General features: G+C 43.5%; 2 long non-coding RNA genes across 9 annotated transcripts in view; one reads left to right on the top strand and one right to left on the bottom strand.

Annotated features, from left to right (window-relative positions):
- Positions 1 to 1,103: 1,103 nt before the first annotated feature.
- The window catches only part of LOC142600468 (uncharacterized), a 56,264-nt gene continuing 33,550 nt past the window's right edge, over positions 1,104 to 23,817 (bottom strand). For 5 of the 8 annotated variants that reach the window (XR_012833965.1, XR_012833963.1, XR_012833959.1 and 2 more), the window contains 4 exons: positions 20,548 to 20,758; positions 17,535 to 17,732; positions 16,049 to 16,239; positions 3,271 to 4,401 (listed from right to left, as the gene is read on the bottom strand). This is a non-coding gene — a long non-coding RNA (uncharacterized LOC142600468). The other 3 variants (XR_012833960.1, XR_012833966.1, XR_012833962.1) reach the window with 3 other exon arrangements.
- On the top strand, positions 5,824 to 17,545 carry LOC142600470 (uncharacterized). Its single transcript, XR_012833968.1, has 3 exons — positions 5,824 to 6,196; positions 16,085 to 16,208; positions 16,589 to 17,545. It is a non-coding gene; the product is annotated as an uncharacterized LOC142600470 (long non-coding RNA).

Here is a 23,817-nt window from a genome sequence, read left to right as displayed (position 1 = left end):
CTGATGGGCAGACCAAAACCCTAATGAGAGGAAGGACAAAAATTTATGAAGCAAGCAACCATGGCAATTATTTGCTCAGTGTGCCCATCACGTTTGCTGAAGGGGGAAGCACACTTGGGGCCTGATACAGCTCCACCACGGTCCAGGTGAAATGGGGTCTATTCTCTTCTGTTTCTTTGGCAAGTGAACAGCAGTGGTGCTTGCTCCGGATTGCATTTTGCAGGCTATGCAGTTAGAAGCAGGGGCAGCAGGATGGTAGCCACTAGACTTCAATTACCTATGAAAATATCACGTAGATGGAAAGTCGTACATAGCTGCAGAAACGCCCTTACATCTGCATAAACCAGAGGAGAAAAAGGTAGCTTAGAAGGTAAATTTTATACTAGATCCAAGCCAAGCATCTATAATATATGTTTTGTTTGGTATTTACACAGAATCTATCTGAAAACGAAGGTGCCTTTAGTTGCCAAGGGTAGCAGATGTGTTTTCTGCAAACTACTGCCAAAAAGTAAGTTAAGAAAGGGGGAGAACTGGCGAGGGAAGTTCAGCTTCTTCAGCATGGAGAGCCTGGTGTCCAAATACTGCAAGTCGACCCACTCGCAATAAAATTTAAAATATTTAACCCAGATGGCTGAGACTGCAGCTGATTATTTTTAACCTCACCAAAACACAACGGCTGAACGTCAGCAGCAGAGTTCATCCTTCCTGGCGTGTACCTTTGCCTGTCACCTACAAGCAACACATGGCAATGGCCAGCAGACCTACCCTGGTCCAAGCCTGAGAAACTGCAGGAGCAGGATTTGTTCGAGGATTTTGCCACTGCCTCCTCCAAATAAACTGGGTGGTTCAGGCCACCGAACATCTTGATCCTGCAGCCCAGTCCTGCCTGACCAGCCCTCCCCAGTGCCCTTTCTCATACGCTCACCATGGAGGAAAGGGCTTGACCAGCCCATGGGAGCAGTAGGAGGGAATGTATATTTGCCACCAGCCCAGTGCAAAAGCCATGATGTTCTCTTAAAAAACAAAGGTTTTTATTTTTCAGAGTTCTCAGCCTTTCCATCTTTCATGAACTAAAATTTCATTCTTGAAGGTGTTTTAAGCAGAACTACACATAAAAAGCCCAAATGGCTGACGAAAGATCAATAGTATTTTTCCCAATGAGACCTGTGAAAAAACTGTATTTTTAATGTGCACTTTTTACCTCTCTCAGACTCCCTGTCTCAATGACTACCACACAGCATATGGTTCTAGCCATCAGAAGAATTAAGCAAGTATCTAAGAAGATAATGAAGCAGTAAAACCCACAACAGAGGTTAAACTCTCTGGAAACCTGTGAGTAACTGGAAAAGGTTTAGAATCAGAATGCAGATCAGAAAACAAACAGAAGACAATTTTCATTTAAAGCAGCTGGGAATATGAAGACACTGTGAAATTGTAGAAGAATTTGTTATATACATAAGGCAGAGGAGTTGATTGTCAAATATTGGGAGGGCTAACCTATTCCTGTCAAGGGAGCAGAGGGTGATCGGTACCAGCAGCAAAACACCCAGTCAGAGCCTGCTGGGGGAACAAACTCTTGGGGCTACCATGAGTTTGCCAAGCAAAGAGGATTGTCCAGCCTGGACCGGTGCTCGCACTCCTCCACCAGCGTAGGCACCATAAAAAGCCCAACGCACCCAATGGGAAGCGCCTGAGGCAGAAATAACAGAGCTCAGAGCCGAGACAGCGGGTGCAGGGGGCTGGCAGCTCTCACCATTTCGTGGGCACAACACTGTAAGTAGCAAGATGAGGAGAAAATTCGAATCCACAGCATTGTTTCCAGAGGCAGGCACAAGTCACAGGACACAGTATCTCCGCAAAGGCCACGTTTGCTCAAAATTCTTGTGGGGAGGAGGCAGAGCCTGGGCCCTGCGGATGGGAGAGAGCAATCTGAACTCCAATCCGACTCGAAGTGGCATGCTGTCAGCCAGGATGCTGTTTCATCTGCAGGGACACCCTCTGAACCACAGCACGACAGAGAGCATCTCAGAGTCTCCATGGACGACGCGCAACTGTGAATTGCCCTTGTCCTGTTGGCCCTGGGGAGGGAGATGCGCACAAGCACGTCTTTCTGAAGATTTTGCAGGAACCTGTTTGCACCAGTTGTTGTGCTGCCCAGAAATTCATGTGACAGACTACTGGCCAGGTTGCTAATTGCTAACTTTGCCAAGACTGAGAAGGAAAAGCCTCAGCACCTGAGTGATCTAAAAGCAACACGAACTTCCCTACTGGAATATCACAAAAACTGTATTTGAGCCCCTGATAAAGGCTCTCAACATTGTAAAGCCTTCCATATATTAATAAGCTTAATTATTTGTGAATCTCTGAAGCCCAGCCATTAATCCACCATAATTAATGCAAATGCCGGTCACTATGGCTACATCTACATTACCTGCTAAGATATGTACCACCGAGTCTGGGGGACCTGGGGGATCATGGTGTACACTGCAGCTCTCACCGGCCCTGGGTTAACCCACAAAGCTTAGTGTGCACTTGGGTTTCATCCTAAGAAAACATGCCCGCAGGCTCAGGAACTGAGAGGTGCTGCTGCAGTTCAGTCACGTGCTGTATGTAAGGACAGAGAACCTCATCAATTGCCTTACAGGCACATGCAGACAGGTGGATTCTCAAAAGCACCTTGCGTTGGAGGCTAGTTGAGAGAATAAAAATATGTTTTCTTTATTGCTCCACAAGGGATGAAGACTATTTAAAAAGGAGTGGCCAATAACAGTAGTAGCAGCAGTAGATAGTACTTACTGGGATTAAATTGCAAAGCAATATTTGCAGAAAACTGTGCATCAGTTCTGACTCTGCAAGCCACAGAGACTTTCCCTTGGTGTGAGTCCAAGCTTCCACCTCAGTGCCACCAACGCTATGGACAGCACAGGCTATTCGAGAAGCTCTTGTTGTCAGAGGAAGAAAAATGACAGGAGAAACATTTATATCGGCACAATCATTTCTTGGCCCTTTTGCCCTCCTTCTCCCAACCCTGGCTATTAAATAGATCACTCTAGCTAGGAAGTTCTTCATATAAATTCCTTACCTATACACCACTGCTGACTGTTTGATGATGCTGTCAACTTCCCAATGCCACGATGTTCTTTCAGAAAAAATGCAGGTATTTTTTCAGATGACATATTATTTAACAAAAGACAACAAACAACAAACCTCCAACTTCAGATATTGCAGAAAATCATCATCTTGTGACCAAGAACCGCAGAATGCCTGAGGTAGGAAAATACTATTTATTCTTGTAATGGATTTTATGAACAAATCAAATGAGGTGAGATGTTTCTGAAAATTTGATCATTCATCACCAAAGCCTTTTCCCATCTTGTACTCATCAGTTCTACTACCTGCCGCTGCTGGAAATATATCCTGTACATAGAAATAGATATAACATGCACACACACACTTACTCATGTGCACACACTCCAAGCAAGTGCCTGGCCTTCTTTGGAGAACAGCAGATTTATAGAGATGCGAGGAACATTTAATCAGTCATTTTTATTTGCTTTTCTTTTAATAAAAAAACTACTTCAGCTATGGAATGTGAACTATTACCTACTTCTTAAATGTTGGACTTAACTATTCTCCCCTCTATTTTTTCCTCCATCTCAGAAATACTCTTAATATAGCCGCACAGGATATGCATTATATTTTTCAGGTTTGATTTTGTCTGTCAGAACGCAATGATTTTAGAGTTATAGAGATATAAAAAATCCCAAAGGTTTGAGTAAACTGATAACTTAGATACTTTCAAGCATTTTCTGAGGCTTTGGGAAAGAGTATCTGTGGTCGCAAAAAAGCGCTTTTAATCCTGCTCAGTTTTGCACATGTGTATACATGTTTGTATGTGTGTTTTAATATCATGAAATACCAGAAAGAAGTTTTGGGGTTTGTGGGAATAAATTTTCAGCATTTTTGCTCATTTCAGGGAGGGCAGCCAAAAAAAGTCTATTCACAGAATCTTGGCAGCAATCCCTCACAGAGACAAATAAGTACATTACAAGATAGCGCTGTTCCCTTTCCACTGTGCAGCAATGTAGGATTTCACACTCTGTTCACATTGCAGAAGATTGAATGAAATTTATCAGTGTTCGAAACGATCGTTAAAAAAAAAGAGCAAAACCCAATCCTCAACCCGCAAGCACTCGAGGTTAGCAACTGCTGCTGTGGGAGGTACTGTGACGAGTTCAAAGAATGGAGGAAAAGTCTGCCGGGGTCGTACCATTGCAGGCTGGTCTGTCTCTTGCTTGTTGGTGGTGTGGTCAGTCCTGGAGTCACTCCACGGCTTGCCCTCGGGAACTTTTCCTCAATTTTTAAGACTGAAGGCAGAGGGTTTTCTGCTATTTGTGGCTCCTGGAAAAAAAAAAAAATAGAAAAAAGAAAGCTTAGAATTTCTCTCATTTGCTCTTCACCAACCCTGGTGGCTGGTGATTGAACCAGGCAGATGATAGAAATGGTTTTTGGCTATCTATCATCCGTCAATTTCATGTTGAATGGCACCTCGCTCTGAGAAAGCAATGCTGCAATGATAAACAGTTTCAAAACAACTTACTTAAAATATCATAAGACTCCAGCTCCAAAACTATTGCCCCAAAAATAAAACCACTGAGGTTATTTTTCTCTTCTCTTCCCCCAACTTCCTCTTTTTCCTCCTGCTCTAGAAGATGCTTTTCCTGCATCTTTCATTCTTCCTTCCCTCTTACCAGCTGTTTTATCTCCCTGGTGCACATGAACACCTCAATATCATCTTACAAATTTTCTCTTCTGTCTGCCTCACAACAGTCTTAAAAGATACTCTCTCAGGTGTCAGTATCCCTGGCCAGACCCTCTTCAGCTACCTTGCCCCTCCAGAGGCTCTCTGGACTTTGTGGCACTTACAGGATGCATTGAAAGGCATTGCAACTTTCTGACACCCCCCCACGGAAACCCCACAGCTTCTGAGATAATACAAAAGCTGACCTACAAAATCTGCGAGGGAAAGCATTCTAGAAGGACACCAGGGTGAATATATTCAACATCATTCTTCATATGCAATAAAACTTTCTTTGCTAGAAGTCTCACTAAGCCTTCACCATCTTTTGACCTTAATTTTTATACAATTGAGACACAGATCTAAACTGAGAAAGTATTCAAGTTTGACTTTAAAATTGGTCAAATATTTGCAATGGTATGGCACTGCAAAATAACACAAATGTGAAAAGTGTTTCAATGAATGAAGCAGATTGAAAAAAAAAAAAAAAAACACTTTAGAACAACACCCTGGAGTGGCCATTATGATTTCCTTTAAAAATCTCATAGATGTTAATGGCATCGGCTAGCTTGTTTCTAATGCATTAGGAAATAAAAAAAAAATTACACGTAAGACTTATCACATTAGGGTAGTTTTAAGAAAATGGACCATAACACTTTTCTGGCAAGTGATTTGGCTGTGAAAATACTTCTCTTGATGCCCTCATACTGTAACATTGACAGGCACGCCGGTCTGTTCAGAGATAATTGAAGTAGGATTTTTTTTTTCCTTTTGTTTAAATCTAATTCTGAAGTGGTTTCACAAACACACTCAAATATTATGATACTGATTGAGAGGCCATTTCTAAAATGCATGTCTTCCTTCCTTCCAGTGTTGTTACAAGAGGGAAAGATGGGCTTCGCCTGTGCCACACCGAGACGAAGACCTTGCCTCACACTTCCACGTTGCATTCAGAGCTTAGACCAAAGGGGCTTTATCTTCTTTTGTCTGTTTGTTTCTGGCTTGGAGAGAGCATTGGATGAAACTGCATGGAGAACAAGCACTTGTGCACTATTAACAAGGGGAGATTTCTAAAGAGCTGGTGCCTTATCACAATTCTATAATATATATTTTGAAATTCCTTTCCCCTTTTTGACATCAACCACTACTCTTCTGGGCTGTGAGTTTCAAATTCACTTCTACACAAAGGCACTCCTACATAAGATCCTAGAAAGCATTTTCTAATTGATAACTCTGAACTTCAGCCAGGCATACGAATCTGAGATCTTCAAAATTATCATAATTCCTATCTGTGTGGATTCACATTTACTACTAGTTATTTTATATTCCTCCCAACTGACAAAAAGGTTTGAAAATCCCCTGGTCGTCTTTCTGATGCTCTGCATCTCCTTGCTGAAGGCAAGTTCTTCACACATTGTGAATCAACAGTGTATTATTTATCTTTTGCTTTTTTGACTGGCACAAGCTTGCTATTTTTCCTACGCTGAATGTCTTGCAATCTGAGTGTTTTTACTTGATACAGCAGATCTGTATGTTAGGGGTCTGCAACACACAGGGAGCATGCTCCTGGGCTGAGCAGAGAGCTGCGAGCCTGAAATTCCTGAGTTTCAAACATAATTTTGCCATACAGGCAGCTGGTTAGATCTAGGCAGATATTTTAGCTCCCTACCTTGTCTTCCTACCAGCTAAAACAACACAGCAGACAATGTTGTCTCCCTCGTTTTCAGCAAAAGTCCAAAATTAATACCCGCAGTGAATTGCACCCAGCTAAATGCACTTAACCACAGTTATTCTTTCACGTTTTCAGTGCATATTTACAAACAACATCTTGGAAATAGGTTACCAGATCTTCAGCTGGTTTAACCATGAGGCTCCAAAGATGGCCAGGAGAACAGTTTGTGAAGGCATTATGTTATCGAACTGTATCATGTTATCGGGTTCTGTAAATCCTATTTGACAAGATCTGCTATAACACCAGTTTCTGCACCCCTGAGCTTTACTACAAAACACCTGCATTTAGACTTCTGCTGAGGGCAAAAATATTTTAGAAGCTGAATCGCTTAATGGAATTCATGTATCAGGGAAGAGCAGGTAGATTTCTTAAAAAAAAAGACTTTAAAAGGCAAACAAAGGGAAAGGAAGCAAAGGAAGGAAAGCACAGTTTCACTAGAAAGAGCTTTTCTGTGTAACAGAATACTAAAGAAACACTATGAGAAATCAACTGCAGGAAGATTAGGAGCTACAAAACCTGGAGATAAAGCAGAATTAGAAATAAAAGCAGAGCAGAAATACAATCTAGAAGGTCAATTGGTAAAATATGTAGCAAACGCTGAACCAACACCAATCAATACCACTCAGTATGAACCGAATCACAGCCTAATAACCACATCACGTCCACTTCGTAGCACTCTATCGCAGCAACAGAGGCGGCAGTGGCAATTCAACTATCTGCACACCTGGATGGACTGGCCTCGCTCGGGGCTCCTGGTGCCATTTCATGCTGCCATGAAGGCAGCGGGGACCCTCAACGGTGGGCAGCACCATCCCTCAGCTGAGCCCGCCAAACGGATGGGACAGCAAATCCAGGGTGGGAGATAGGCAGGAAGGCGAGAAACTGAATATGCAGCCAGTGGGATTTGGGCCCAAATCAGAAGCATTTCATCACAGATTTGAAGGAATACAACACACAGACCAAAGTGCAGGGGCATGGAGGAGAAGTGAAGAAAAGCAAATGAAGTGCAGAGGAACATACAGTATTGAATGGCCCAATACACTAATGTGCGACGGGTTGAAAATGGTCTGGAGAAGTAAGGGGGATGTATTTTGCTCTCGGTGCTAAAGAAATGCAGCACCACAGATCTACGCCCCCCAAAGCAAGATCGGGGTAGCATGAGCACCGCTGAGCACGATGCCTGCCAGACCTCCCGGGTGGGAGGCAGCCCGCTCCCTGCGTGGGAGCCTGCATGGAAGAGAGTGCCCTGGTGCAATTTCTTCTTGTGCACAGGTATGCATCCCGCTGATCGGCCCAGGAACAGCAAAGGAGGTTTAACCTCAGACCTTACACCCTTGGGGCCGATCCTAGGGTTCCCCCCACAGGCATCATCTCCTGATTGATATGCAGGCAGGCAGGGAAATCCTGCTGCCCAGCATGGTTTGGTCATGGTGTGTTCATCCCCAAGTCAGCTCTGGAGTAAAAACTCTGCCTTCTCCAGAGAGGAGGATGAACTCACACAGAAAATAAGAGGAGATTGGATTGAGAACAGTCCGTGCTCAATATCAGATGGTGAGATCAAAGTCAAGTCTGGCCTGCCTGCATAACATGTTATGGGAAAGTCTTGGCCTCTCTCAAATCAGTAAAAAACTCCAAAGGATTTCAAAAGGGCTGAGACTTCATCCTACGTTTTGATCTAATGCTTATGATGTTTGACTTGCATCACAGTCTACTGTATCTTTCCCAAAATGCTGGGGGATCTCCTTCAAGGTTTTTATGAGGAAAGATAATCAGTAGTACACAAACTCCAGGAAAATACTGCATTAGGGCTCAAATATGAGAGCACATTTGATACAGGTTACCATTACTACTGCAGGCCTCAAAGGGATTGCTGAAAGAAAAGAAAAAAAAACACCACCACCCTTCTCCTTCTCTAGTTATCCTTATTCCAGAGAAGTACGGGATGTTTAATATTTTCTTATCTACACAAAACCACATAAAATCATCTGTTCATCCTAAACTCTGAGCCTGGATGCTCTTTAGGCTACCACCATCGCCGCACGCCAGTGCCTGTTGCTAGCAGCAGGCTCAGGAGCGACAGGGCTGGCACCGTGCGCCGCTGCCACCGCCGCCGCTCGCTCCCCTGCCCAAGCAGTGCCCACGGCACAGCCAGGCAGGGCACGAGGGCACCTGGTGTGGATCCGGAGTGAGTCTCACGCTCACACACCTGGTGTGGAACCGCTGGGAACGACTACAGCCCCTCGGGCACCACGCCTGCCAACGCTACGCACACAGATGCTATTAAAGCAGTAGCCCTAGGACAGATTGGGAACTGATTTTCTTGGTTTTCTCCACACCTTTTTTTCCTGTCTGTCAGTTGGTCCCATGCCTGGGAACAAAACCGTTTTTAAAGTGTGGGTTCTTTTTTGGCTTGTTTTGATTTTACATTTTGGAGAGGATAATCATCACTGTCTGACATAAATACCAAATACACAATTCTGAAAATTCTCCAGGTTAACTTCTTAAAAAGAAAATTAAATGTATTTGACAAAGCCACAATGAGATGAACAAGCTTCACATTTGAAAACACTTAATCTCACCAAAAACATCTTTCACAATCTTAACCTGCTTGAAGCATGACCAACCAGCAAAGCAGGCTTACAGCACTCATAAACTAGTACAGTCCTTCTTCGTATCATAACTATACTTTCAAGAAAGATGCTCTACTGTATTTTTTTCCACTTTCAGTAGCAGTGGTGCTATATAACTTATGGGATGCATTTTGAGAATACCACGTATTCTGGTGTCTCACAAGAGTAAGGAAACAAACCTTACCACATATATTTGTTGTTTGCAAGATTTTGGAGTCTAATTAATCAGAAGTTCTCCCCAAATGAAAAAAAAAAAAAAAAAAAGAAGAAATCATAGGGAGATTGAAAAGTGGCACAAGAGTGGAATTGTCTCAGGAAATTAATCAAAATGTGCATAATCAATTATTTGACAGATATTATTTCTTCTAATTATAGTCAGATACTAAAGCTGACAAAGAAGGTAAGGTGGCTTTTTACATAGCAGCAAAGCAGAGGACATCTGTCACCAAAATCTATTCTCCAGTTCTCTTAGTATCTCAGTTAAGAGAGTCTCTGACAAAAATCACAGATAAATAACTCTGTACATTTCCTATTCTGTGGCTGTGTAAGCAAATGAAGTCCACAAGCTGCTAAGTCCAGAAAATACTGCCCTGTGTGCTCGATCTCCTGTCCAGATGCAGGGAGAAATCCAGCTGAGATTGTTATCTTGACCCATGCCCAGCTTATGCTTGCACTGCGATTCTGTGCTCACATTATCCCACACTATTTGAAAACACAAAACAACTTTGTTGAGTTTCTAACGTCCATTATTTCACCATGCCATGTGCTGTTAATCTTCAGTGCTGAGGATGGCTTTGTTTTGTTTCAGAGTCATTGAACTAAACTCAGTCCATTGGGGTTAATTCATCACCAGCAAGCCTGGCAATTCTTCTATGCTGCTCCAAATACTGCCAATGTACAGTTCAAACACACTCATATCTACGTTCACACATGCCCACGCTCACTTATAGGCACGTGTATGTAAATATATGGGTACGCACACACATAGAAACAAATCAAATACGGTTCCATCATGTTTTCCTTTAAAAATAATTTTAGCCAGTGGCATTGCAAAATCATCCTGGCCTATAACCAGGAGCCTGCACCTGCACAGATCCCAGTTGCAGAACCCCTCCTGTAATTGTTAAGCAATTTGCCTATTAAGCACCACTGGCAAGAGTCTGGCAGAACTTACGCTCAAAAAAAACCACATTTGTTTGGCTCATACGTTACTAAGACACTGCATTATTCTTCAGACTATCTAGAAAGCTGTCTGTTGCCATACTGACAAAAGGTTTTGCTTTCCCCCTCAAATGGATTAAATGTTCCTTTGCTTCCAAGGAGCACAGCCCAAAAGTACCAAATCCTTCCTAAAATTATGTTCCTATCCTACACATTCTTCCTATATTTGGAGGCGTAGGAAGGAGCAGGGCTCATCGTTCCCTGCTCCCACTCCTACTCTTCTATAGAGGAGCTGGCTCTGAAAAGGGAGATGAGGAACAACAGTTCAGGCTTTTTCCCTCGGAGAGAACAATTACTTTCTATTTCTCCTCGCTTCACTCTCTTGCCAGCCTGTTAAGTTAGTCTTTCACTAATGTTATTATATCCATCCTGGGCAATGCAGTTGACATGGGCAACAGCAGTGAAAATGGACTGCAGCCCAGGCTGTAACACCTGACAGCAACCAGACTAAAGTTGACCTACAGACTGTGGTTCCTACAGCTCTCTGAAAACTACGTTGCTCTGTCTTCACTGCTACTGCCCTGCTAACACAGGCTACTTACTGCTGGGGTGCAGAAAAAAATACCAAAAAACACTGGCACAGACATGGTCTGAATAAGCACTGTAACATGACTGCAAATAAGGGTTCTCAAGGAGGTCAGGGAAACGCTGGCAGAACAGGTATAGAGGTGAGAGCTGAGAAACATTTTCCATTCATCTGATTCCCCCAGCTTCCAAGAAAGCAGAACTGTTTATTTAGAAAAAGGTACACACAAGTTGCACCAAAGATGCCCAACTTGATCACTGGAAACTCCACATAACATTCAAGGCAATAAATTTTGGCTGCCTGCTCAGCTCAAAAAGGAGCAACAAAAATTAGTCATGTTCTCCATCTCCTCAAGTTTCCTTTTCTCCATTCCCCTTCTTTGGTCTTTGGTAGAACAAAGAAAGAGATCAAAAATAAGCAAGTGCGCAGATTTCTGGTGAAAAGTTTTCTGAGATTTCTGGTGGTAAGTGCAGAATCACTTCTCGTAAAATAGCTCCCTAACTCGATCTGCCTAGAAGCGCCTCCGCTAGCCTGAGCCAACTGCCCTCTGTAGTCAGCGGGAGGCAGTAGGTTGGCAGATTCACCCTCCAGAGATGCCCATCTCGGACACACACCCTGGACAAGATAAAAGAAACTTTGGAAATGCCTCTCTCTCTCTCTCAAAGTTAACTGTAGGAGTATCCTGGAAAACTTCAGTTTATGTGTGTTTATAAGGGTAAAAATATATGAATGACTGGCAGTGAAAGACCTGAAGCTAGGCGAGAGGGATCCTGCCTTTAATATCTTGTGGCCAACATAAAGCACACACAGAAAGGCACAATGAGCCTGGAGTGCTGATTGCTATAGAAACCATAGTACCATTTCTGTGTCTTTTACCTTGAATCTTATTTTCCCTGCAAGTTTGGGATAAGTAAAAATCTGGGCTTCCAGTCCTTTACTTAATCAATTTCTAAAATAGAACAAATTTTGAGGCCACTCTTTGCCTTCCTTTATGATTTACACACACACACACGCAGAGGATGAAAAGCTTTCTAGCCACGTCATTAATCTGCAGGTACTTTAGTGAGGGGATGATGTGCAGGTTTAACAAACTGCTGAAGATCAGTACTTGAAAAATGAGGACCATTGTTATTCCATGCCTTGCAGATTATGAACTGATAGCTCTAGTCTCCATCCTTTGCTTGCGCTTCATAACTTGGAAATCTCTGCACATTTAGAGGAGCATTCAGTTAAAGAGGAAATGGATTTCTCTGTCTAATTAGTCTAAGTGCTCTCTCCTAGTCTTTGTCCTTGTCTTTCTGGGATCTCATTTACGGTGCTATTTAAAAGGAGCCACATCTGTTACAATGAGCTGTCTGTCAACTAAACATCCCACATTAGACACAATTTTCTCTCACCTTTTACTTATACTTTTCAATAACAAGATGATAGATGCAGATTTTAGTCAGCAGTTTTTTAAAATTGCTGAAAGGAAAGTTTGCCCTCCTCCCTATCCTCTTCCAGCTAGCAACATAGTCTTGATTTAGAGACGCTGTGAACACAGAACAGAAAACCTGGATGAGTTTGGCCTCCAAGTTTGCTTTTCTTTAGACCACTAAAAAAAAATCATCTTGGTCTTTGCATGTTTTAATTGAAAAGACTGTTAATCGCACAGTAGCAATAGACATATGCCTCACTGTAAATTTTAAATTCATCCCTAGCAGTTGCAGCTGGTGTTGATTTAGTGTTACCCTGATAACCCTGCTGGGTGGTTTTTTACTTGATTTACATTCCCTGTGAAGGGTGGAGGTAACATTTCCAAGAGTGTGAAAACAAAGTGACCTTACAGCTACACACTCTCCTTCCTACAAGCAGCAAAGCCGTGTTTTTTACCTTCTAACCTTTGAAAGCAAAATTCCATGGGTCATCCTGAGCAATGTCACTGCAATGAGTTTTGATTTCATCTACCAGACATGAACATTCAGGGCCAGCTTTGAATGTTCATTCATTACTTTGATTTTCTCCATTTGTGGGTTTTGGGGGTTTTTTTGCACATGCAGACAGGAAGGTAAATGCAGCCGGGGGGAAGGAGGCAGACCTTGTGCAGCCAGTTGTCTGCAGGTGTTTCAGAACCCACCTTGGGGTACGCTGTGGACGCACGAACGCACGGCACCACACTAAAGGCTGCCTTGCCACCTCCAAGCCACTCAACCATGCTTCCCAGCCCAGTGTTGGGCAAAAAAGTTAACCTGAGTCCTGCAGCCTCACCGTAGCTTAGCTCGGGGGACCACCCACACCGCTCGGGCAGGGGCTGCCACTTGGGACCCTGCTGCAGTTTTCAGGCTGGATGTTCTCCACAGCATCACTGTGTTGTTTTCACGAGACAGCTCTTTCTCATGGCTCTTTCATGCATTTAAGCTATGAATTCTTCATGTTTGCTGTGCCTGATTCATCAGTGACCTGGTTTTAGGTGGCCTTCAGAGGCTCGGTCACAACACAAACAATGATTAATACTAACAACAAAAACCTTTGTCTGAAATGCCTGTGTCTTGTTTGTAACAGATAGCTAGTCAATACTTTACTCTTTGCAAGTTTAGCATCATATGAGGGAAACAATATTTTTTAAAAAACCCAACATTTTCTATCAGTGTATCATCAGTTACTTGCTACTCTCTTGTGTACAAATTCTGGTAGATCTGAAGTCTAAGTTTTAGTCAAACATTTTAGTCTCAGTTGAAATGCAGACATTGCCCTTCCTGCATAATTTGTATATTGAAAGCCAGAAATTCCTTATGAAAACTGTGGAAAGAGTGAGCAGAAGCAGGGCTCAGACTTTAGAAAGACCAAGACGTGCCTCTTCTGGCTGAGTGAAACCGCCGCGATAAAAGGTGGGACCAACACACAGCGCTGCTAACTGCTTCTTTATGTCGCTCTCCACCGTTTTGGTTTTAGACAACAAAACTCCATTGACACCAATTGCTACTTAACAACTAATGGTTTGAAAGGATTGGTCTTTTTGATTGCAGGAGGATTTAAGTTAAATTTTGACACATCATCTCAGCATACCCCTCAACGCCTTTAGCTGTAGTTTACAGCGCTGCTACCTGCAGCCCTTATCTGATCTGAGCCACAGAGCAAGGCTGGCTTTGCCGCGTTTTATCTTCCAATACAGATACCTTCTCTTGGATTGTTTTTTTGGCTTTGCCAAGTTTAGTGTGAAGCATGGCGTACAGCCAGAGGGAACAAAACCTATGTTTTTAAACTGTGTTCCTTAATGAGCCTGCCCCAAATTAAAACAGCCTCCGTTGTAACTTCAAAAACCTTCCCACTTCTCAAAGACACACTGCATATATCTCACAAACAAAGTTCATGCCAAAGGGCTCTTTTCCTTTTTTTTTCTTTTAGCTTAGCTGCCAAATGCTGCATTAACTCACTAGCTGAAATGCTGATTCATCAGACCCTACTCGTCAGAAATGCCTGTGTGCTCTCAAATAGAGATTGCTTTCTTTTCTGAGAGTTTAGATGACTCTTCTGTGACAAGTTTCAAGCTTTATGGCCTCAAGAGGGACCTCATCCTTATTTGGTTCTTGATTACCACCATAGATTTAGACCTATCAGCTACCTTTTCAAAACCTCTCATGGTGTTGGGGGTAGAGGGTCATGATTTTTAAAATTTTTTATTATTATTTTATTATTATTTTTATTATTATTGAACTAAATTCTTTGCTCTGTTTTTTTACAAGAGATCCTAATTTGGAAGCTGAATCACAAGTGTTGCTATCTGTCCATTTTATGGGGGATATTTCTGTTTTCAAGGGGCCCCAGCTCAGCAGGCACACATTCTTGAATTGATACTGAAGTGCCTGACAGTGCTATCAGCTCCCTCGATTTTCTAATTTCACTGAAATCACAGGATTTCAGCAGGAAGTTGGAAATTAAGAGAAGACAAAATTAACACAAGAGCAGAAATAATGAGAGAAAGGCACAGTGATATAGAAACTGGGGAAAACAGTTTGGTAGTTTAGGGCAAAACTTATTGCTGGGCAAAGGCAGGTGATGTGGCTTAGAGTGCATCTAGCGGAGGGCAAGATCACTTTGCCCAGTAAATGCAAGAGAGCTGACAGCTCTTTTGTCACACACATTTGGTAAACACAGTTTAAAGAAAAATTACTAATTATTATTTGTTTTTAACCTCAAAAATACTACAGAAGTTACATCCTGACTTACGAATCTTAAGGGTCTCAGTCTGACAATCTTTTCAGGTTACCACTATCATCAATGAATCCAGAACAATCAGTTTAGATTAAACTCAATGCTAGGCAGGCAGCATATTAGGCAAAGATTATGACAAATTTCATAACATGAAAAAAAAAATCTGATTCATCCAAATCCAGTGATGAAGAGATTACAGCAAAATTTCACTTTTGGATTCAAAGACACTTGGGTTTGGCCTGAATCTATTCAAATCCAGCTCCTGTTGCTATTTACAATGTTATCAACTGATAGTGTCTTTTAAAATGTTGTAATTCCCCTTGCACTGGTATTTTATGGGCTGAAGTCCCATGATCCCTCATGCAGCTGTCAAAACCTCCAACTTTCCCAGAACAACTGTTACAGTTTATTTAAGTGCTGTCAGTGCCAAAATCTGGGGCATTCTGGAAATCTGAGGGTAGCACAAAATAAACCGAAGCTGAGTGTCAGAAAAAATGAAACAGGGAATATATTGCTCACTGACTGAGTTAATATGAAAATGAATTAGATGATAATAAAAACCTTCTTTGAAAAGAAGGAGCCACCACCAGAATTTCTGTTTTTACTGCAAAACTCAGTACTGAAAAGCTGCAAAAAGTAGGCACTTCACCCCAGAACTGAGGGTTGGCTTCGCACCACTGTGCAAATACAGCTTTTGCCACAGGACAGGCATGTTCTTTTACAGCTTAATAAACATGGCAGCCATCCAGTCATGTCCCAGGGATGCTAAACCTTTACTTTCCCCACTTAGCCCTCACTGTCAAATACTTCCAGTGACTTCTACAGGCCCATTTGCAAGGATGGGAGACCTACCAAGATCAGACACTAAAGGACCCAGGCAAGACAAGCAAAAAATGGGTGGGCCTGAGAAAGATAAGAAAAGCAGGACAAAGATCATAACAAAAGATTACAGATGCCTCTTGACTTTTCTCCTTGCATGTTCGCAGGTGACTTGTTTGAGAAGAACCTGGTCCATCCCGGCAGCAGCGGGGCACTGTGGAGGTCAGGGCTGGAAGGGAGCAATGGGATCGGCCAGGAGCCAACATATCCTTAGGATTTTCTTTGTAGGAGGTATGTTGGCCTGCTGAGCCGCATAGCCCTTCTGATACAAAACATAGCATCCGAAGAAAACACACTAATCAGTCTTAAGGTAAATGCAGGGTTACAGACTCAGTTTTCAAAGTTTCCTTTCAATTTATTTTTAAAAAATTAAACTGGTACCACCAAATTTAATGACAAGGCTACCCTGCTGAGTTTGGAGCCCAGAAAGCTATTGTCTCCCTGGTCTATGTATCCTAGACTGTGCTAATGTTTCCTATAATGCAGCTAATAACCAACCATCAGCAATAAATGCCTTGTCATCTCATTGTCGCACACAGCAATAGCTGGAGCAGCGATACTGACAAATGAACCTGCGTAATCACTTTAGATTTCTTTGTTACATTTCACAGTGTGAAGACTGCTTCTGCTCAGCACGTCACAAAAAAACAAACAAGAGCTATAGCTGTCTCTTCCATCAATCTCAGCTTATTTTTGTCAGCCCTCTGCCTGTACAGCCACAACCCCACCACTGCTTGACAGCGGATGGGGGAGCCGATGGTTTGGTGAAGGGGAGATGGATGGTGATCAGAGAGACGGATGGTCCTCTGTACTCTCCCTTCTTCTTTGTAAACAATTTTTGCCTTGAGAGAGCAAGCGGGCAGGGGGAAAGTGAACTTTTTTTTGTACTTTCCAAGGCTGCTTCACATGGAAAAAGAGAAAGGGGGGGGCTCTCATTAAAATCCAGTCGAGTCTGCCATTTTCCCTTTTACCTTTTCAATCTTTTTATAGTTTCAAATCATTAACTATCAGCGTGAAGCTCAAAGGTAGCGCTAGCCATCTATGAAACAGTGACACATTTGACAATAATGCTTTTGAAGAGCTTGTCACATCCTCTTCCCAAATCAGTCTCATTAATGCTCAGACTGTCTCTCTTTTCTCCCTGCTTCTTTTCTCCTGATTTCTCTCTAATTAGCTTGTTTTTTTATGCTCCCTCGTTCCACAGTTTGAGCTTAAAAAAAAAAGGAAAGAAAAAAGAAAAAAAAAAGAAAGGAGGTGGATGTCATTTCAATGAACCCCAAGGCCAAGTTAATCAGCAGAATTAATGACTCTATTACCCATTAGACTTGGGGCTATGGTGCTTGTATGGCAGCACCCAGTGTTCTCTGATCCCGTGTTTCTTCACTTTGCTCTGACAAATATAAACTTTTGCTCTCCTGCGAGCACGCTCCCTGATCCAGCAGCCCTTCACCACGCTCCCCTTCAGTCTGCAGTGGCTGCCATGACCCAGGAGGGCAGCCTGGGCATGCCACTGCTGCCCTCCATTAGCTCTGCAACAGGGAGGGTAGCTAAACTTACTATCTGAAGCAAAGGAGATGGGCAAAAATAAGGTGGCATCGCTTTTCCTTCTCTCTTTCTCGCATCTGTCTCCTCGCACGGTGCTTGAGCCATGTCAGTGCCGCTACTGCAGTTCTCCATGCGGATGCCTGGGGGCCCTGACCTGGAAAAGTCACTGGCAGCTCTCAGTGCTTCAAATCCAGCACGAGGCACAAGGCTCTGCAAAACAAGATGCCTGCAGGATTTATCTCCTCCAAAGCACTTTACCTTCCGATCTTCACAACCCACTCGTGCAGTGGGCAAAGCATCACTTGCCCTTTTGTGGAACAGAAATGGGAGCAGAAAAACAGGCTTTCATGCCAGGAAGAGAGCTATCGAGCCCAGACATGAGTTCCTGATGTCCCTGTCCTTGGAGGACATGCCCATGAGCATGGCAGGGAAGGGCTTGCATAGGCTGGGAGACCATCCGGACAGGCAGTGGATTCCTTGAAAACTGTTTGCAGGGTTTATTTTGAGAATCCTCTCTCAAGCCCTCTTCCAGCACAGTATGCCTGAGCTGGCTCTGTCCTCCCATGTTGAAGGGGGTCAGTCCTGGCTCCTCCATCGCTGAGGGAGGCAGAGCAGAGGCACCTGAGAGCCCTCAGCACGAGCAGCAATGTTGCATTTTGACCCGCTCATCCCTCGGACCGGCCAGCATGGCACCGCTGTGTAGATGAGGCCAGGTCTCGAACTGGGTCTGCCTTTCCCCGCTTTTGGGAGCACGTTCACCAGGGACAAGGTGATGATATTGTTTGCATTGCTGGAGGGAGAATGTGCTCAGGTCCCCAGCTGATGGAGAGTTGCTCTTTTTGCATCACTGAGTTTTGCACCGAAACTTTGTGTTGTTTTTACTTCTCTTGTTCCAACTGTTTGATTCACAGTTTTAACAAAATTGCATTTCTATCCAGGCAAAATGCAGACAGCCCCTCTCCCCCATCCCCAGCTACCTTTCTTCAGGAAATGGCATGCTTTTGTGATAAAAAAAGCGATATGATAAAAAAAGGACTTTGCTTGGCTTAAACTGGCTGAGAGGTTAGCCTCACTTTCACACTTGTAACAAAAAAAAAAAAAAAGCACGATCCCTAGGAGCGATTTGCACAGCTGCTGTAGTCTGCAGCCACACAGCCCTAAAATCAGTGGCAGCTCTGCCTTGATCTCACTAGGACTGAACCAACTACTGGCAAGCGTCTCGTGTTGGAGCAGCGCAGCAGGACATCGTCCGCAGGACTCAAACCTCCCCAAAGGTACAGCAGCCACCCTGAAAATGTCTGTGTGCTTCTGAAAACACCTCGATCCTTTTAGCGCGGGTGATCCCTATACGTTAAATGAAACAGAAAATGGAGCTTTCCCTCGCTCCCTTTGCACGTTTTGCTGGTAAAAACGCAGCCTCTGCGCTGAGGTCAAGAGCCTCTCTCCACAGAAAGGCACAGGATGCCAAGCCTGAGCCGCACGAGGTACGAGCTGCTTGCACCGCAACCAGTAGGGACATTTTTAACTAACAGAAATAAAGCAAAAGACAAGTACTACACGCCGATGCTCCCAAGGGCATCCAGGAAAGATAGATACCTTTTGGTATATGCACCCCCGTTAACTCCCTACACAGCTTTTAACTCTCACACACACGGGCCTTGCTACGGCATGGCTGCGAACTGGGGTCAGCCACGACTGAACCCTGCCGTTTCCTTCTTTGCAGAGCTAAGCACTTAAATAAAGAGGACAAAACCAGGAAGAAGCATCGAAGCGGCTGTGCGAGGCTCCCTGCTCCTCCAGGGAGTGAAAAGGCTGGGAGCACGACCTTTTCCAACCCTGCTGTCTGCCATGAACTAGTTCAGTTTCTTACCAGAGTTTTTATGCTATAACTTCGTTACAGCCTGTTTCCAGCTCTGTCCCTGACCATTTCTCTCTCTGGGTATTCAGTAGGGCTGATTTCGGTGCCATGGACTCACCCCTGCACCGCACCCTCTCCCCCTCAGGTATGAAGGTTTACACTGTACCACGCATGCTAAATAAGCTGCTTGCACAAGTGCTGAGCAAATGCCACACTGAGCCCCAGTGTGTCAGCTCCTTTCTATCAGCCAAACAGAGTGGTCCGCAGGATTAAACCTTTGAGTTGCAGCTGTGGCAGCAAAAATGAACCAATTCAGGTGCAATTCTACTTTGCACATGGAAGCAAAATCATGGCAAACAGTGCTGTGAGCTTGGTTGCCGCCCACTGGCGGCCTTCCTTTCCTCCTCCTCTCATAAAATGGGACTTTGCACATGCGGCCATGCCAGGTTCTGCAATGACAAGTTGAAAACGTGGTTGCAAAAATACACAAGATGCGTCTAGACATTATGAAGCCTCAGTATCAACCGCTCAGCCGCTCTCCTGTAACTCATTGCCGTGGAATAACAGCAAGCGACCAAGCATGTTCTTCACATCCCACTGCCTGTAGCTTTTCCCTTCTTTGGGGAGACATTTTGCACACTTCCCATATGGCCCTCTTTCTTCTTCCAAATGTGACCCTGCTTGGCAGCCATCACCGCTTTTATGTAGCTGCAGTCCTGCCATGGGAGGCCCTGGGTGTGATCTAAGGAAGGAGGACAATGCAGCTGGACCAGCTGCAGGCAAACGGCTGCTCGAGAAGTAAGGCTATAGAGAGCCTCAGCTTCTCCACACAAGATTTAACTGGCTGTTTTGGACACAGGAGTCATCAAACCCTGTAAAATAGCTTGACTGCAGAAAAAAATACATGATAGAAAATGAAGTTCTTCCCTTCCTTTCCTTTTATCTTTCCTGAATATTTGTTGCATCTCCTTAAAGTCATGCAAGCTCTTCCTGAAGGGCCCAATGCTCTGAAGCAAGTGGGAGGTGAATGTAAAATAGACGAAGGAACCGCAGACCTGGCCGGTTTGGCATCTGTCACTGCCAGCAGCTGTGCCCCAACAGCACAACTGCCCTGATTACAAAAGTATCACCCAAGCCAGCTGTGGCAGTGACAGCGGCAAAACGTACCTGCTGCCATACGTGTGCACGGGGTGCCTCTTGGGCTGCAAACCCATCGGAGGTCCTGCAGTCTGGGTGTCTTCTTCCAAGGCTCAGTCCCAGCTCCTTCACAGTCAGCAGGAAAACCACGATCGCTTTGCAGGCTGCTGCTGGCGGGCACTATGAAAAATTTCCTTACATGAATTTCATTATGCAGCAAAAACGTTGGCCTCAAATTTCCCTGCAAAATAGGGACAAAAGTTATCTTGGAAGTCACCAGTGGGGAATAATAATCAGTGAAAAAATTAGGATAAAATCCATGAGTAAAAACTGAGAAGCAGCCTAGCCAGTGATTAGCATTAGCACTTGCCCCACATGGAGACATTATTTTGCCACCATATTTTTCACGCGCTGTTGCTTCGGATTCACTGGACTGATGTGACTGAGCAGTCGCTCCCCTCACCCAAAACTAAACTGACCTGAGAGAACATCTTTGATTTTATTGCCTTGCTTTTAATGCCTGTTCAGAATTCAGTGCTTCTTTAGATATAGCTTTAATACGCACTTTTCTAAAGTGCTTTCAACAATAAATATAGCAGAACAGGGATAAATTTGGCCCAATGCATTTAACCACAAGAAATAGAGCTAAGGCACAGGGGACATCCTAGAGTTCCAACTCGTCTGCCCCCCAAAAACCATAATAATAATATTTTTATTTTAGCACTCATACCTGAAGGCCTCTAGGTACTTTAAAAAAATGTATAGAGTAGTAAAAGCAATTTAGTCCCCAATACTTGCATATTTTAATTCATGGTAGATTATTATTCCTCTGCACACATATTGCTTTAGTCATCTACATTTTTATACCATTTCTTTTTACTGTACAACTGAGTTCTTAACTATATTTATGGACTGCTGTATTTTCCCTGTACACCTATGCACCTTATTATTTATTCATAATCTCCCATTTCCCTGTAAGTTATTGTTCACAATATATTTTTTTAAATCAATAATAAAGCTTAAACTCCAGGTTTTGACTTTTTAAGCTAAAGAAGAGACTTCACAGGGCTAAGCAATGTTTGGTTGGTTGGTTTACACAGAGGAGTGAAGACAGGATCTTGCCCGAGAATACATCACTCCAGGTAGGAGAGAAACCATTAAGATTCACACCGCATCCTGCCTCTTTTGCACGCAAACAGCAAGCAGGCACAGGTATCAGCCGACTCCATGCTCATTGTGGGGAGGATGCATTTTATTAGCACAGACATCTCATTAACGATCAAAATTCCTCGTAGCAGCAGGTTAGCCAAGGCTTAGACAGCATGTTGCGCCATTTCCCAAAGCACCTTCCTGGAAGCAAGGATGCCCTTGGCAAGTCCTTCCCAGGACCGCTGCCCCCTCCAACAGCACCGACACAGGTAGGTCTGCGTGCAGCCATTCAACTCGGGAACACCACAGTGGTAATTATCTACTTTGTAATCGACAGTGCTGGGTGTTTAAAAACATTGCATTTCTGAGTCTGGTGTTTTTCCCATGTCTTGTTCTCTTGAAGGGCTTTCCTAGAGAGGAACACTGAGTACGGTTAATCTGAATTAACTGCGAAAATGGATTAGTTAAAAATGCATTAAATCTCTACGTACGTATTCTCCTTCAGAATTAACTTGGCCTTTATGAGACTTATCTTAATTTACCTTGATTCTGAACAAGAACATCTACACACAGATTTAATTAATCAATCCACTTTAAATTCAGATCATTTAGCTAGTTTGGATTTCTTTCCTTCCACGTGCCTGTGTAGACTAACCCATGAGTCAACATGCCTGAGGGACAGCCAGCGGAGGGTAGGAATCTGTACAGCGTTGCACCTGTTTTCCTGAGATGCGGTGTCTGTTCCTATTTTCAAGTACGTGTCTGCACTCAGAGATCCTAGCAAAGCATCTTGCAACTTTGACACAGAAATCCTCTTGAAAGAAACATGCTTCTGAAAACAGCCAAGACCCTTTCTATCATAAGTAAAGATGCCCAGTGATGGCCCTTAGGAAGTCCATGTGGTTCTACCAGGGTTGGTGCAAGTGCCTCCTCCACGCAAAATTCAGATGTCCCAACAGAAGGAGGCACCTCTACCATTTTTTGTAAATTCACTCCTAAAGGACCGAGTCATGGTGAGACACAAACACTATTTCTTATAACAGCTTTTATCTCCTGAGCTCTTAATACCAACAGTACATGCCACAGGGTTGTTGCTATCTACTAGCTATTCTAGCAAACCAAAAACAGGTCTCTCCCTGGAGCTACAGGAGACCAGTTAGTCCCACTTGATTTTCTGGTTTTGGCGATGCTGAAATGCAGATCATTGAGCTTCTTAAGAGGAACTACCATGTTTCTTTGACTTTTCTGTTCCAGAAAGGAGGAGAAATGAGCTATGAATACAAAACCTGTCTCTCTCACGGCTTTCTCTCTTTCCCTATATATTCATACCAATATAGCTAAGCTTTCTTCCTCTCTATTAAGTATGTTTCTCTTCAAAAGTCACATATTTCACTCCTAAGGGAGTTCATCTCCTAAGGGCAGCCAGAATATCACATGAAAGGGAGTTGTCATTTCTCCACTATTCCTTTGGGGTTCATATAATAATTCAGAAAGGCCCAGACAAGCCTGTAACTTGCAGGGTTTTGCAAGTTTTTCTTGCATGCTGTCTTTTCTGAAGACATTTGAAATAACATCCTCAACATTGAGCAGACTCAATATGTATGAGGAAAATATTTTTTGTTGCTGAGTTTGAGATAGAGGAAGAGAGGCCAGTGAGAGTCTAGAATATGGTGCATTAGGTTAGAAACAAGTGAGGCATAGGCTGTGTCACTACCCTCTTACAACATAGCTCTATGCTCTTAGACTGCATGAGTAGAGGAAAGATCGCATTTCTCACATCACACACATCCAGTCACTGTCATCTGAAAAAAATTGGCTTATCATGAGCACCTGGATAAGTGTCACCAGAGCTCTCTGTCAAAGGTAAATAAAATTCATAATCTGAAGGGCTCATTCTGGATTTGCTGCCATTCCCAAGCCACTGGATTGATGCCTTTCTGACTCTCCATACATATTCAGGCATCAATTCCCCAATGGATTTACAGCACTGTTCTGTCCCTCTGCCAGCATCCATCCTTGTCCCTTTGGCTTCACCATCTTGTTATTATCAAGCTCTGTACCCTAGAGGGCATCTTCAATGGATTATCTTTTCTCTGCCTTATGTACAGACCAGTTAAAAACATTTCCACCACTTTCAGGTTTTTCCAAAAC

The sequence above is a fragment of the Balearica regulorum genome, chromosome 2, assembly GCF_011004875.1.
Source record: "Balearica regulorum gibbericeps isolate bBalReg1 chromosome 2, bBalReg1.pri, whole genome shotgun sequence".
NCBI classification, from domain to species: domain Eukaryota; kingdom Metazoa; phylum Chordata; class Aves; order Gruiformes; family Gruidae; genus Balearica; species Balearica regulorum.
This window is presented reverse-complemented; position numbering and strand designations above follow the sequence as displayed.